A 15,009-nucleotide genomic window follows, 5' to 3' on the forward strand; every position below is an offset into this window, starting at 1 on the left:
TATTGGCTCACTTTACTGTCACATTGGCAGCATCTTCTGTATGCTCATTTCCACCTAAATATTGCATGGGGCCTGATTTTGGCCCATAGTGTAATAGACCACCATCTACAATCTGTATGCTCTTCTGTGATACTGAACTACTCAGACAGGGGGGAGAAAGGAGGAGCATGAGAGAAGTTATCTAAAAGATCCATCACACTAGGGATTGTCCCAACCTTCTCCTGTGTGGATGCCAAGTAAATAATATATATGTGCTCTATGGTAGGGAGCAGATTATTATTAAAATGAGAATTGAGGGTAAAATGTCTTCATTAATCTAGAACAGTGGTTCTCAACCAGGGATTGGGGCCCCCTGGGGGGCCGTGAGCAGGTTTCATGGTGGCTGCCGAGCAGGGACAGTGTTAGACTCACTGGGACCCAGGGCAGAAAGCCTAACCCCTGCCATGCAGGGCTGAAGCCCGGAGCCTTGAGCCCCACCACCCAGGGCTGAAGCAGAAGCCTGAGCAAGTTAGCTTCACAGGGGCCCCTGTGGCGTGGGGCCCCAGGCAATTGCCCAGCTTGCTACCCCCTAACGACGGCCTTGACTTTTATATGGAGAAAACAGTTGTTGTGGCACAGGTGGACTGTGGAGTTTTTATAGCATGTTGGGGGAGCCTCAGAAAGAAAAAGATTGAGAACCCCATTCTAGAACACTGAAATAATGACAAACTTGCTCCCGGGGCCATGTTGTGCACTAGTTGTGCCATATTCTTATGCTATCCCTCCTGCTGGTGTATTGAGCCAAGCAGGAATTTAGCCCACGGCTCGGGATGAGGAGTTTGGGGTTTTTTCCCCCCCCTTCATTGTTTTTTTATTTTCATGCACCTCTGCATTTCCACCCAGGATCGGAAAGTGCTGACGTACCATGAGAGAAGCTGTTCCCATAGCCTATCCATAAACAGGAAACAGTGGAAATTTTCCAAAGCACCCCAGATTCTCAACAGCCTTGCACCCTTGTGTAGACATTTGCACCTTGCACAATAGGTGTAAAATGTTACCATTCTGTTTTGGGAGCATTTTACACCCACTTTGCACTGGTGTGAGAGACTACACAAGGTGCAAAGCAGTGAATCTCAGCCAAGAGGTTTAAACCATCTGGATAAGCTTCAGACAAGTCTCTGAACCTTAGGGCTTGTCTACGCTAGTGAGCTTACAGCAGCACAGCTGTACTGATGCTGCTGAACCGCTGTAAGTTCGCTTGTGTAGCCTCTCTGTGCTGACAGAAGAGAGCTCTCCTGTTGACATAATAAAACCACCTCTATAAGCGGAGGTAGCTATGTCGGCGGGAGAAGCTCTCTCATCGACATAGTGCTGTCCACGCCGGTGCTTCTGTCAGTGTAACTTATATCACTCATACTCCCGACTGACATAACTTGTACCAATAAAAGTGGTAGATAAGCTCTTAGAATCTTCTAAGCTTCAGCTGTTGCTACCAAAACTGCTATTATTACAGAATAATGACATACAATAATCATACAACCTCCCCTATCTAAAACCAGTAGGAGTTTTGACACTGATTTCAGTAACAACAGAATCAGGACCTTTGTCTGTGGGTATCAGTGTCCTTTTCAAAGACTCAAATCCAGTGCTTAATTTGTAATGAAAGAGGTGTCGGGGCTCAAGCAATTTTTTTACTTTCCTAACTGACGCAGCAAGCCCAGAGGTGCCAGGGCTCTGAACTGCCAAACCTAGAGATGCCAGCCCTTGCAAGCCCTGGCACAAATTAAGCACAGCCCAAACCTGATTTATATGATTATAGATTTCACTCAATTAACATCACTGTATACTTTAAAAGAAAATTCCTCTTAATAACCTGATTTTAAAGTTTTTTACAACATATTTATTATCTCATGCAGTGATGTTTTGTAACTTGGATTTTTTGGCTAACGAGTAGCTCATCTAATGAAAATAATGATTTTTTCATGCTGTACTACATGGTAATTTAAAGCATTTCAATTAAACAAACTGTCTCATTAGTGTGCCTTGATAAAACAGTTGAATTTTCTTTGATATGGTCAGAAATATCTATCATGCTTTTGGGATGCAATCAAACTCTCCAATAAACTTGTTGCTAAAGATGGCTGCCTTGTACCATATACTTTCAGAGCAGTCAAATGACCTAGTTTAGAAGTGTTTGAAGCTATTTTATAATGTGGAATAAGAACAAATTAACCTTGTTTAACAAGTAGTTTTCAATTTGTGTTCCAACATTCCTCTAAGCTCTATCATCTCAGAGGCAGGTTATATAATATTTATTTAATAACACTGGAAAGCATCCCTTACATGATGTACAAGGCCCTTGGTGTGTGGCACTTCCATTGCCCTCAAAATGTATCTTATGCCACAGGGTTGGTTATTTGATTATTCTGTTGCTCTTTGTGTATATTTAGGTGAGCAAGTCTAGGCACCATTCTTTTTCCCTTTGATTTGTTTGGCCATTTCTTTGAGGTTACAAAGGACTTATTTGAATTAATAAAAATGGCAAAGGTAATGTAGAAATGCTTGTAGCAGAAATAACTTTGTGTATCTGTACCCAAGTTCAGTTGCACCTTCCCTGCAGTGGACTGCTATGATTGAGGCCAAATGTTTCTTTGTGTGTGAGGCCAGATCCTTCGCTGGTATAAATCAGTATAGCTCTATTGAAGGCAATGAAACGACGATTCTTTACACCGTGATGTGGATGTGGTTTTCATTCACCGTGATGTCATTTCCCCCTAACAATGTGTTTCGCATGCAAAACCCCAACACAGTGCCAGGCTGTGTTAAAGTGGTGACATGCAGGAAGATGCTATAGTATAGCCTTTTACTTTTGGAGTCTTTGGTTCAAATATAGTGTACATCACAGGGGGAAATGAATTGTGTGATCTCATTTTAGTGATAGGATATTTTATCCGTGTCACAGCTTGATTGGTTTTAACTGCTGAAGAGAGATAATGGAGGGGTACAAGAGAACCATGGTTTGTGGTGGCTTACAAGTCAGAAGGGAGACACGCTGGCAGGACTCTAATGAAAAGTTTGCACAGACAAATAGACAATCTGCAATGGCTGCTATAATTAGTCTTTTCAGAAAACAGAACAAACAAACCCAAAACTGAAAAGCCAATTCAAAGGTATTACATATGTATTTATGATACTGGTAGATCAGGAGCCAGCTCATGTCAAGGTCCTCATGTCACAACTAAACACTGACAAATACATACCTGGAATCAGTCTGGCTCACCTGTGTTACTAGTATTGTTAAAATAGGTATTAGGATTGTAAGAATGTATTTGGTGTTTAGACGTTATTGAATGCTTGTGAGTTGTTGCGTGCATTAATCTCACTTATAATATCTGTATTCCACATTGTAAGATTATATTTAAGCATTTGTAGAGTAAGCCTCTGTGACTGTGTAACTCACCAGACATGAGAGAGACATTAACTAGTGTCAGGTTTCAGAGTAGCAGCCGTGTTAGTCTGTATTCGCAAAAAGAAAAGGAGTACTTATGGCACCTTAGAGACTAACAAATTTATTTGAGCATAAGCTTTTGTGAGCTACAGCTCACTTCAAGCTTATGCTCAAATAAATTTGTTAGTCTCTAAGGTGCCACAAGTACTCCTTTTCTATTAACTAGTGTGAAATGCTGGTCTCCAACAGACGGTGTTATGTCCTGTCGGACAAGGAAGGCCCATTGACACCAGATGGACTATTATTGAACATTACAGAGGACAAAAGACTTTGTTGTTTACACACACACCCATGAAGATTAGTCATGCAAGTGAAAGGCTTTGTTTACACTGATAACTGAACAAAACTTTTGTCATTCAGAGGTGTTAAAAACACACACACACATCCCAAAAGACAAAAATTTTGTGGATGAAAAGCGCTTGTGTGAACAGCGCTTTGTCAGCAGGAGTGCTCTCCTTCCCACAAAGCTACCTCTGCACGTTGGGGCGTCAGTGTGGGCGACACGTTGCATTACTGTGCTGTGATTGGCCTCTGGAAATGTATAGAACACACAACCAATTCGGGGTTTGTGCCCTGATTTTTAATAGTCTGTTCTTGAGCCACTGCAGGACAACTTGGCAGTATTAAAACTTGATCACTCCATGCACTTTCAGCAAACAGACCAAAAAAAAAAAAAAGGCTGAGAAATCACAGGGACCCGGAATGCCCTGCCCCTCCCCCCCAATATCTGAGCATGGAAGGCAGCATCCATACATGGATCCCCTCCGTCTCACACAAAGGGATGCTTGGTGTGGGGGAGACGATACGTTTCTTTAACACCATTTTACAGTTGGGGAAACTGAGGCATGGGAAGGTGACATGACTTACCCAAGGTGACCCAGCAGGCTGGTTAGCCAAGCCAAGCATAGAATTCAGGTCTCCTGAGTCCTACTCTAGCATGCTACCTGATAGGCCACCTACCCTCCCCTCAAAGGAGGGAAAGGAAAGATGGTCCAGTGGTTAGGGCACTAACTTGGGCTCAACAGGTCCACATTCAGTCCTCTGCTCCACCATAAATTCCCTGTTTGACCTTGAGCAAGTCACTTAGCCCCTCTGTGCCTCAGTTCCCCATCTGAAAATTGGGATAATAGCTGTGCTCTACCTCACAGGAATGTTGTGAGGGGCTCAGGTACTACAGTGATGGCTACCATATAGGTAGTCAGACACCTCCATGTCCCTTTCTCACTCTGTGGACCTCTCTATGGGTCCAATATCTATGCTGGAGGAGGGGATAGAGACTAGGGTTTGATAAGATGCTGTAGAGAACTTGGGTGAACACTGAATTTTACTCCGGTATCTTTTCTTTTACAGACGTGTGTAACTGACTTAGGAGCCTAACTCCCATTTTCAAAAGTGACTTAGGCATAGGAGCCTCTCATTAAAAGTCAGTAGGACTCACATTCTTCCCTTCTTGGAATCATTTTTGAAAACAGGACTTAGGTTCTTTTGGTCACTGTTAAAATAAACACCATGTGTTTTTTTAAAATCCATGTCAGACTAATAACACCATTGTTATTAAATATGACTGAATGTTACAAGTCAAATAGTGTTTACTTTCCGCACTTGACTCGCCTTCAACAGTAGAACTAGACTAGACAATATCACTTTCTGTTTCTAATGGTTTTTGCTTGATGGTTCTCATGTACTAGCAGAATAATCATATATTTGGGTTCGAGTATTGCAAAGAAATATTTATATCCAACACACAAGCCCCTCATTTACCCACCCCTGCTTTTTTAAGAAGGCCTAAATTCTAAGCCTAAAATAAGCAGACAGTGTCCCTTTAATCAAAATTTAATGCTTGTTTTCTATCTCCTCCAAGCACTTAAAAATCTAAAGCCTTTGGAAAGAAAAGAATCATTAGTGCTGCTATTTTCTTCTGGTTTCCAGCGTGTGGGAAGTTTGACCCTGAGGTATCATGTTAATTTGTTTATTGTTTTGTTAGACATGGAGCCCTTTTTGGAGCCATCTGTCACAGTACACTCGTTTTGTTTAATGGGGGCCGTCTTGTGGGGAAAGTACAGAATGAGCTAAAATCTGCTTGAGCACAAGATAAAGCCAAAACATTTCTTCAGCAGGGTACAAAAAGCATCTGCTTGCATCCTCCAGTTACAGAATAGAGAGGTACACAGAATAGAGAAAAACACTTCCAAGCATGGCAGAAATATTCTGTACTGTTGTGTAAAGTCACTGGTATGTCGGACGAAGCAGAAGTTGGCCATTAGGACAGTGTTTTCAGAAAAGCTCAGTTCCCATTTAGATACTTAAAAAAGTGGCCACATTGAATGCTGAGCTCTTCTGGAAATCTTTGGCTCTGAGGTTGAGAACTGATCACAAGAAAATCTGGCCCTTTGTGTGTCCACATACATCTCAGAGTCCTGTACAAGGAGCAGCTCACCAAGGAAAAGCCTAATTGAGATAACCAACTTGTCACAAACTCATGAAAAGGTAAAATCTCCAGGGGGTTTCTCCCCACAGAGTGAGGTATAATGTTGTAGAAATATTTTGTGTGTTCTGTGCCATATATGTAGCCAAGCTGATCATAGGTATAGATGCCTAAGGCTGCCTTAGCTTATTGATCCAGGTTTTCTGTTACAGCGTGAGGTTTTGTGTTGCTAGCAAGCAGTGTGACTTGCTGTATTTTTCTTTACAAAACAGAAAGGGAGAATCTTTTGAATTAGCCATTACCTCCATGCAATTTGCTTAATGCACTTGGAGACTGATGAGCACTGTATTGTATAGCATCATTTCCTTGTTGCACACACAACATCTAATTTTTTTACAACAAATTTCCATGTGTGTTGCACATTGCATGGGTATAGATAGCCCTAGTTGTTTTATTTTCAGGTTGTAACACTATCTATCTACCTAGCTAAAGTATTTATACCACATTTATTGCCCCTTTCTTGACAGCTCCAAACTTTAGTAATTTTTAGACCCTAGAGAAAAGTAATATTCTAGAGTATGCTGTCAAAAGTCTTACTGTTCTTCTCTTATCTATCAATGAGTAATGCCTTCCTCGGGGCTGCGCAGGTTTGTAACTACCCCCCAGTGTGAGCATGGAGGTCAAATTCAGCCCTAAATGAATGTGCAACACACTGATGTAGGGAGGGCAGACAGTTCTTCTTCATATTTTGGATCACATAGTAGCGTGATATTCTTTGGTTCCCAGTGTGCCTGGGATGATGTTGCTGTCCTTTTCAGCATTTCCACCTTGGTACATATTAGAAACCAAACCTGAGGTTTATTTCGGTTGTATTGTGATCTAGAGGTACCAAGGCAGTTTTCTCTATGTTAAGCAAAAAATCTTTACTTTGAGGAAAGAGGCATTATGGGCCAACAACTAGACCACTCAGCTGTGACTCCAGAGATCTGAGTTCCATTCCTGGGTCTTCTACTAACCTGCCCTGTGACCCTGGGCAAGTCACTTAGTCCCACATTTTTGAAGGTATTTAAGCATTGTTCTGCAGACTAAGTGCCTAAACTACTTTTAAAACTGAGCTTTGGGTTCCTAAATCACATAGGCTTTGCAGTGCTGAGCAGAGCAACACCAAAATACCTTTAAAAATCTGGGTCTTAATCGCTCTGTGCCTCTGTTTCCCCTCTCAGCTTTAATCTTTTTGCCAATTTAGCTTGTAAGTTCTTTGGAGCAGGGACTGTTTCTTACTATGTGCTTATATAATGCCTCACATAGTGGGATCTGATCCCAGCCAAGACCTTCAGACAGCACAAATAATATACAGTATTATTATTATTCAGGGAAATGACAGGTTGGCCTATTTGCCACTTCTGGTATTATCATTATTTATTTGGTGCACCTAGAGTCCCCACTATGCTAAACACTGTGCAAATACCTAGAAGGAGGTAGTTCATTCCCCCACAGAGTATACAGTCTTAACAGACAAGACCAACAAAAGATGGGTGAAAGGAAATATTATTATCCCCACTCTACAAATAGAGAACTCTGAGGCACAGACAGATTTAAGGACTTCCCCAAGGACACACTGGGAGTCTGCCATAGAGTTGGGAATTATATGTTGATCTTCAGAGTCTCAGTCCATAGATCATCCTTTAGTACAAGACAGCTAATTCTGTGTCATTTTAACATTTACTTAGCTAAAAGCAAATGAAATAAAATGATCCTGTCACCCTCTTTTCCTCTTTAAAAAAAAGATGTGGTAATGGGGGAACGACAGTCTGTTTCATATTTTTAATTCAGTAATGTACATGATTAATGGGGGGATGCATTCTTCTCTCTTCAGATGATAATAAAAAGTGATCAAAATGGATTTTTGTTATCCTCTGGGCATTAAGAGCTTAAATGCAAAATGCATGACTTATTATATCTAGCCAACACTTAGGGGTAAATATTCAGCATGGGGAATTAGTTGTTAATTGGAGTTGTGAGCTGAATTCCCAGGGCACTGTACCCCTTTGTTTTAATATTGAAATAGGGAGAAGCCAGCACTGTGATCTAGGAAAGCATGCGCATTATGCTCTGTAAGTTGCAGTGCACGCTAAAAATCTTCATCATCTAAATGCTTAATTGCAATTGTTTGAGATATACATTTAGGGGAGAACTTGCTAAATGCACCCTGGGAAGTGTTTAGGGTTTTTTTTTAATGGATTATGAACACTTCTTCCATATACTATTTTGAAAACTTGGGGCCAAATCCCTAGCTGGTATAATTACGCATAGCTCTATTGAATTCAAAGGTGCTAGCTGATTTATACCGGCTGAAGATATGGCCCCACTGTTTTTCATCAATTATCTAAATGGATAAAACATTGCGTAGAAAATGCCGGGGGCTCAATTCTGATCTCAGTGACCCCTGTGCAACCCAAATTGAATTCACTGGGGTTGCATGAGAACTGAACTTGGCCTTTATCTTTTCCTAATAGTAGTTCCAATGAGAAGTTTTCACTGCAACCAAAATGAGCAGTTTTGTAATAGGTCTGCTTTACAATGGCATATCTGAGGTTGTTACAGAATCTACATCCTTGTACAGTATTTCAGCTTTCTCATATGCATTCCCCGTCTCTCTCTGAATAGTTTTTAATTACTACAATAAAAAATCTCTCTAACACATTCAAGAGACTCAAGAACACCCTGAGTCTGCACTTCAGGTTTTTGTTCCCTGAGCCAATCCAGGCTGCACATGCTGAGAAAATGATAAAGTAGCAATCCCTGAAGTAGAGGCCACAGGTCAGACATCTCATATAACACCCTCTTTTAGCTGATCCTCCTTGCATGGTTAATTGCCAGTGGTATAATCCAAAAAGTAACAGATAAACCCAGACTAGCCTTGCCTGTTCCTGTCAGTAAAACATCACAAAGAAATGTTCACAGTGCTCCTGAACGGCTCAGAAAAATAAGCTGAGATGTTTAAATGACTTATAAACCCCTTAGACTATCTCACCTGCAAATCCTTCCTGTACCTCTTCATTGATCTTTAACTTAAGAGCACAAATACATATTTTTAAAGATATATTGACTCATGATTGACATTTCATCATCCCTTCCCCAATATTTGGTGCATTTGTTAATGCTTCACTATTCTATAGGCCTCAAAGTGGGACACAGCTCCCTTGGGCTCTTATCCTGCTGTCTGCTCAGGCTACAGCTCAGTCTTGTGCTCACTCACTGAAGTCAAAAGAGAGTTTTGCTATTTATTTCAATGGGAGCAGAGTCTAGCCCAGATCATTCTTCTCTGCCTTGGTGGGCTTTCTTTTACCATGTGGCCAAATTGTTTGAGTCAGATCTTATTCAGTGCTTGGCGTTTTCATAGCACATTTGGTCTCTTAACTGATTAATTATCCTCCTTGCAACATACCTCCAAGATAGGTAAGTAGAAATTATTACCTTGTTTTACAACTGGAGAAATAGGAAGCAGAGATGTTAAGGGTGAAAATTTAATCAACTTTATTGCTTTGGGTTTTGAGTGCTCATCTTGAGACAGCTTAATATATCTTATGTTGGGCACTCAAAAATTGGGGCATCCAGAATCAGTAGCCACTTTTGAACATGTGGCCCTAAGTGATTTATCCAAGCCCACAGAAGGAAACTGTGTCAGAATGAGGATTAGAATTCTGTAGATCTTGCCCTCCTGGCCCTGTGTTTAGGACACTGAAGCACACGTTTGCTCTATAATGTAGGATAAAAATAAGTATGTTCCTCACTTTAAGACACATCCATAAATGAGACAAAACAGGAGATCCTGAAGAACTGTGGAGAGGTTTCCAGCACAAACTTCTCTGGAAACTGAGCGCATATCATATAGTAATGTGGCAAACAAATAACCTGCAACACCTCCCAGCATCCTGTGTACATTATTGCAAGAGGGGTTTTATACAGCGTGACATGAGCTATTAACAAAATTAATTTGCATCTCATATGAAGGATAATATGTAGCTAATGCAAAGGGCCTGCACAATTATGAATGCCCCACTGCAGCCTCATAGTAGGGATCTCAGGCAGAGTGGAGCGAATCCTGCACCGACTGTGTACTGAAGTGAAGGCATCTGCACTGATCACACATAGTCTGGTGTAGATAGGAGCGTGGGGGCTGGACCAAGGTTGATGCCACTGTATCAGCAATTACGTACCTTCGGTGGACTGAATCCCTGCATATGTGATGTGTGAGGCCAGTGGCCACTACAACAGCTCAGGTGGAAGAGGCTGTGGCTGGCTTCCAAGGAGGATCCGTGCTTTAACCCTATGCTCTGCCCACATGTTGGGTGTTGTATTCCATCCCATACAACTCCTGTGTAGAGATTTACCACAGAGTCCATTTAATTGGGTTTAGTGCAAGATAGGTTAAATTTCACCTCCAGAGAATAGGAGGATTGCAGGTCTCCTCCAGACGGTGAGACTTTTTTTTTCAGGGTAAAGGAGGAACTAAGCACGTACACAAATGGGGCATACCTATGTTGGTTTTATTCAGCAACTTTAAGCAAACTCGGTGCTCTAATCAGCAAAAGAGAAAAATAAACAGCTGAGTACTATAATTCATTTACACTTCAAATATAGTTTTGAGTTGGTTATTCCTCAATTAATCAAATAGCTGGTGTATCCCTAAAGTAGTATAAAGTGACACATTGGGTGAAATCAATTTTCCCTTCCAAAATCATTAAATTCAGTAGCCTGTGACTACATCCCTGCTAATTCTGGTACCGATCCTTTCATCCTCCATTAACTTTGGCGCGCCTAACAGGCTATCAAAAATAATTTCCCAGAACGTAAATAATTCAGAAATTAAAAAATAAATAAATAATAACAGAGAGCTACTGGGAGATAGACTGGGTCAATTAGTTGGCTCTGCATTCTGTTTCTTCGCAGCAGGGAGGCAGCCACATTCGTTACTCGAATCTTTCCTCCGATTCCTAGGTCTGATTTACGGCTCTTCATTACTGGATCCAGTCAGACACAATTACCTCCATCACCATCTCAGTTCCTAACTTCAAAGAAACACACATTTTCTTGTCTGCTTTTTTTCTCCTTGCAGCAGCCTCAGCTTGACGTCCCTGGAATTTCTTCCACGCGGACTAATTAATAAGACTTTGACTTATCATATTCACTTCTCTTCTTTGATGTCCTACCTTAGTCAATCATCCTATTTAATTAGAATTTCAATGATAACTTTACTTATCTTGTGGCTAGATGTAAATTAAAATAACGGGATTTTAATTCTCTTTCTTATGAGGTTATGACATTTTTGACAGAAAAAGTTTCAATCCAAATAGGACATTTATGTACTTCCTATGCTAGACATGCATTCTGCTAAATTGTTTTCCCCATTGTTACAAAATAATTTTGCTTGTTTCACAAGCTCCACTGAAATGGAAATGAATCTGGTTACTTGTAATGTAATTTCTACAAGTCCCATGTCATGAAAGGTTACATTAGCTTAGATTAATACAATTGAATCATGAAACACGTCACACAATTAACAAGAAAAGATTAAGTGATTTTGTTTTTTCGATGAAAGAGTTTCAAAGGGGCACCAGATTTTAGGACTTTTCCCTCTCTCTGCCCTTTTAGTCAATTCATAGCGCATATCCATAAAGATTTCTTGCTTTCTTTCCTTATGTAAACACCCAATCCTGCTGTTCTTATTCAACCAATACTCTGGGCCAGGTTTTCATAGACACTAAGGCAGTGTTTCCCCAACTTGGGACGCCGCTTGTTCAGAGAAAGCCCCTGGCGGGCCGGGCCGGTTTGTTTACGTGCCGTGTCCGCAGGTTCTGCTGATCGCGGCTCCCACTGGCCATGGTTCGCTGCTGCAGGCCAATGGGGGCTGCGGGAAGCGGTGTGGGCTGAGGGACGTACTGGCCACCATTTCCCGCAGCCCCCATTGGCCTGGAGCGACGAATTGCGGCCAGCGGGAGCCGTGATTGGCCGAACCTGCGGACGCGGCAGGTAAACAAACTGGACTGGACCGGCAGGGGCTTTCCCTGAACAAGTGGCATCCCAAGTCTGGGAAACACTGCACTAAGGGGTTTTAGTGTAAATGAGAGTAAGGAGAGTTGCAGTCAGTGAAAATATGGACTGAATGAGGACTACAAGTCAGGCCCTTAATGAGAAATGAGAGACTTTATAGAACATGCATATGAATAAATCACAGGATGACTGCAGTGCATTCAGCATTTTTTCATCCCCAAACACATAACTCAAGGACTGCTTAACTGTGAATAGTAAAGGTATCTGGTGGGGTGTTTTTTTTTAATCCAGAGGAAGAAGTTTCGACTCTATTGAAAAAGGTGCTTAAATGTCATGCTTTTCAGTATGGTATCATGAAGTCAAAGAGCTTCTCTACACACACAAATTGTACTGCTTTAATTATACTGCTATAGCTACACCTTGGACACAGTTATACTAATACAAAGTTGTCTTAGACCATTATAGTTTATGTGTGGGTTGTACTGCTTTAATTATACTGGTATTATACCTCTATAACCTATATTGGTACAAGATAGTTTTAAAGTGGTATAGCTGCATTTACACGAGGGGTTGTTCTAGTAAATAAAAACTCACACTCCTAAATGATACAGTTATATCAGCCACAAAAACTGTGTATAGACCAGTAAACTCAATAAATGCCACCTGTCCGTTATCTATAGTACATCATCTTACAGGTTTTCCTCCCCATTTATTTTCATCCCCTCCTGTCTAGTCTATTGTACCCTCTACCTGCATGCATCCTCTTCTGTCTAGTCTATTGTACCCTCTACCTGTGTGCATGTATTCACCTCTGCTGATGCAATGTGTGGCAACACTACCAGTGAGAGCTCACACAGTTGAATGGGGATTCACTCTGGGACAGAGCAGGCAGCGTTTGCACAGCAATCTTTCTCAGGGCTCTGCGAGTGGAGAACAGCTTCTGTAGCTGGGGCTCAATAGGTTCAACATATTCCCCAGTTGCAGCTAGGCTTTTTTCTCTTCCATACTTATTTGCGTGCACATACAGTTCTTGCTTCCCCGACATCTTTTAGAATTTTGGCAGAGTAAATCAATGAATGAATAAAAGATTAAATAGTAGTTTGATCTTGAAACAAATTTTATGAACTAGAAGATCCCATAGGACTGCAAAAGTCTACTAGAGAGCAACATCACCCCAGGGGCAGAGGACCAGCACAGTGGATTCACAGTGGAAGCCTGCAAGTACTTGAATGAGATAGGACAGCCAGGTAAAGGAAAGGAGGTGGTGAGAGGATACCTTCTGAAAGTCAAATTATGCAAGCCTTAGAGCTCTTACCCTGTGACTTCAAGGGAGCTACTAGTGTGAGTGAGTGTTCTCCAGTGTGAGTATGGGGTTGCACAACTGAGGATCTTGGGAAGAGAGACGGTCAAGGAGGAGGACTGTGTAAGGAAGAAAAGAGCAGTAGCTAAGTACGGAGGCAGGGCTCAACAGCCTTTGGACTCTCTTCTGGTTTATGCCTAGTATTCCAAAAAGGGTTTCAGCTGGTCTTCTATAGGGATCAGGAAGGGAATTCCATTCAATGGGAGTGGGGGTAGTTTTGATTTCCTTCTGAAGAATCAGGTATGGCCACAGCTGGACATGAAACACTGAGGAGGTGGGCCAGGGCTATGAGGTGGCACTGAACATTCTCTCTTTCAGGTGCTTGGCTGGTGGGTTCTTGCTCTCATGCTCAGGATCTAACTGATCGCTGTTTGTAAGGTCAGGAAGGAATTTTCCTCCAGGTCAGATTGGCAGTGACCTGGGGGGATTTTTGCCTTCCTCTGCATCATGTGGGTGTGGGTCACTTGCCAGGATTAATCATTTCCCTGCCATTTCAGGGGCCTTGGGCACTGGTGCACCTCAGTCCCTTGTATTTTTTGCCTGTGATGCATAATAGTCTAGTCTTCTGTGAGCTGTAATACTTCAGCCTAATTTCAGATGTTGGGTTTAGTGTGCGGGCGCTGGGTGACATTGGTGGGATGTGATATACAGAAGGTCAGACCAGATGATGTGGTGGTCCCTTTTGGCATTAAACTCTATGATTCAAGATGTCATGAGATGATCTTAAAATATTTACAAAGCACTTAGAGGCCTGGTTCAGTCGAGAAGTTTGGTTATACTTTGCTGGCCAATGCTAAATGCTGTTGTTCATGTTTCTTCATATCCAGGACAAATGAATGAAGAACTTGGAATTTCTCTGGGGATGAAGCTTGGGAAAAAATTTGGTGCAACATAAAGTGCACTTCACCTTCACCTAACTGTTACCTAACACAAAACAAAGTATTGAGTAGATTCTATTAGACAAGACCCTCATGTACTCAAATAAATAAAATATCTTTATGAAAAAACTGTCATGATTTTTGCCTGTCCGTACGTCTCTCTCTATCCTATGCTCATCAAGAGGGTATCTCAGTGTATATGACTCCTGGCATGTAGCCAGATCGTCTCATCTTTGGAGGAGGGTAAAAAGTCCACTGGAACCTCTGTGAGGTTCCTTGTGCAAGGTATCTTCCCTATCCACCTCTGAAGAGGAAGGGGTTTTCAGTTTTGCAATGAGGACTAAAGAATGGTCTGGACACCATGCGAAGCAAAGGCTCTCTAGGGAAATAAGATTCACTCCCCGCAGACCTATGCAACCAGGGACATCACCGAAGGAAATGATTCTTCAGTGATGCTCTTGGCCTCCCATTCCCTGTTGAGAAGCTGTGCTGCATTTGACTGTCATCCCTCACCAGTACACTATGCTTCATCTACGGGGAGCAGAAGAAGTTAATGCCACATGTCAACCACAGTGCCTCCAGAAAGTCAGTTCAGCCCTGTGAAGTAGAGGGATCAATAAAGGGAGGGTCAAATCACTTGACCATCACTAATCTGTAGAACACTAGTTTCATTCTACTCTAAGAACATAAGAATGGCCATACTGGGTTAGACCAAAGGTCCATCTAGCCCAGTATCCTGTCTTCCAACAGTAGCCAATGCCAGGTGGCCCAGAGGGAATGAACAGAACAGGTAATCATCAAGTGA

General features: G+C 41.8%; 1 long non-coding RNA gene across 1 annotated transcript in view; it reads left to right on the plus strand.

Moving 5' to 3' along the window:
- The window catches only part of LOC122459993, a 175,381-nt gene extending 161,090 nt beyond the window's left edge, over window positions 1-14,291 (plus strand). Inside the window, exon 4 of the long non-coding RNA XR_006280998.1 lies at window positions 14,154-14,291. This is a non-coding gene — a long non-coding RNA (uncharacterized LOC122459993). The remainder of the gene's footprint in view (window positions 1-14,153) is intronic.
- The last annotated feature ends 718 nt before the right edge of the window (window positions 14,292-15,009 follow it).

Source organism: Dermochelys coriacea, chromosome 4 (genome assembly GCF_009764565.3).
Source record: "Dermochelys coriacea isolate rDerCor1 chromosome 4, rDerCor1.pri.v4, whole genome shotgun sequence".
NCBI classification, from domain to species: Eukaryota; Metazoa; Chordata; order Testudines; family Dermochelyidae; genus Dermochelys; species Dermochelys coriacea.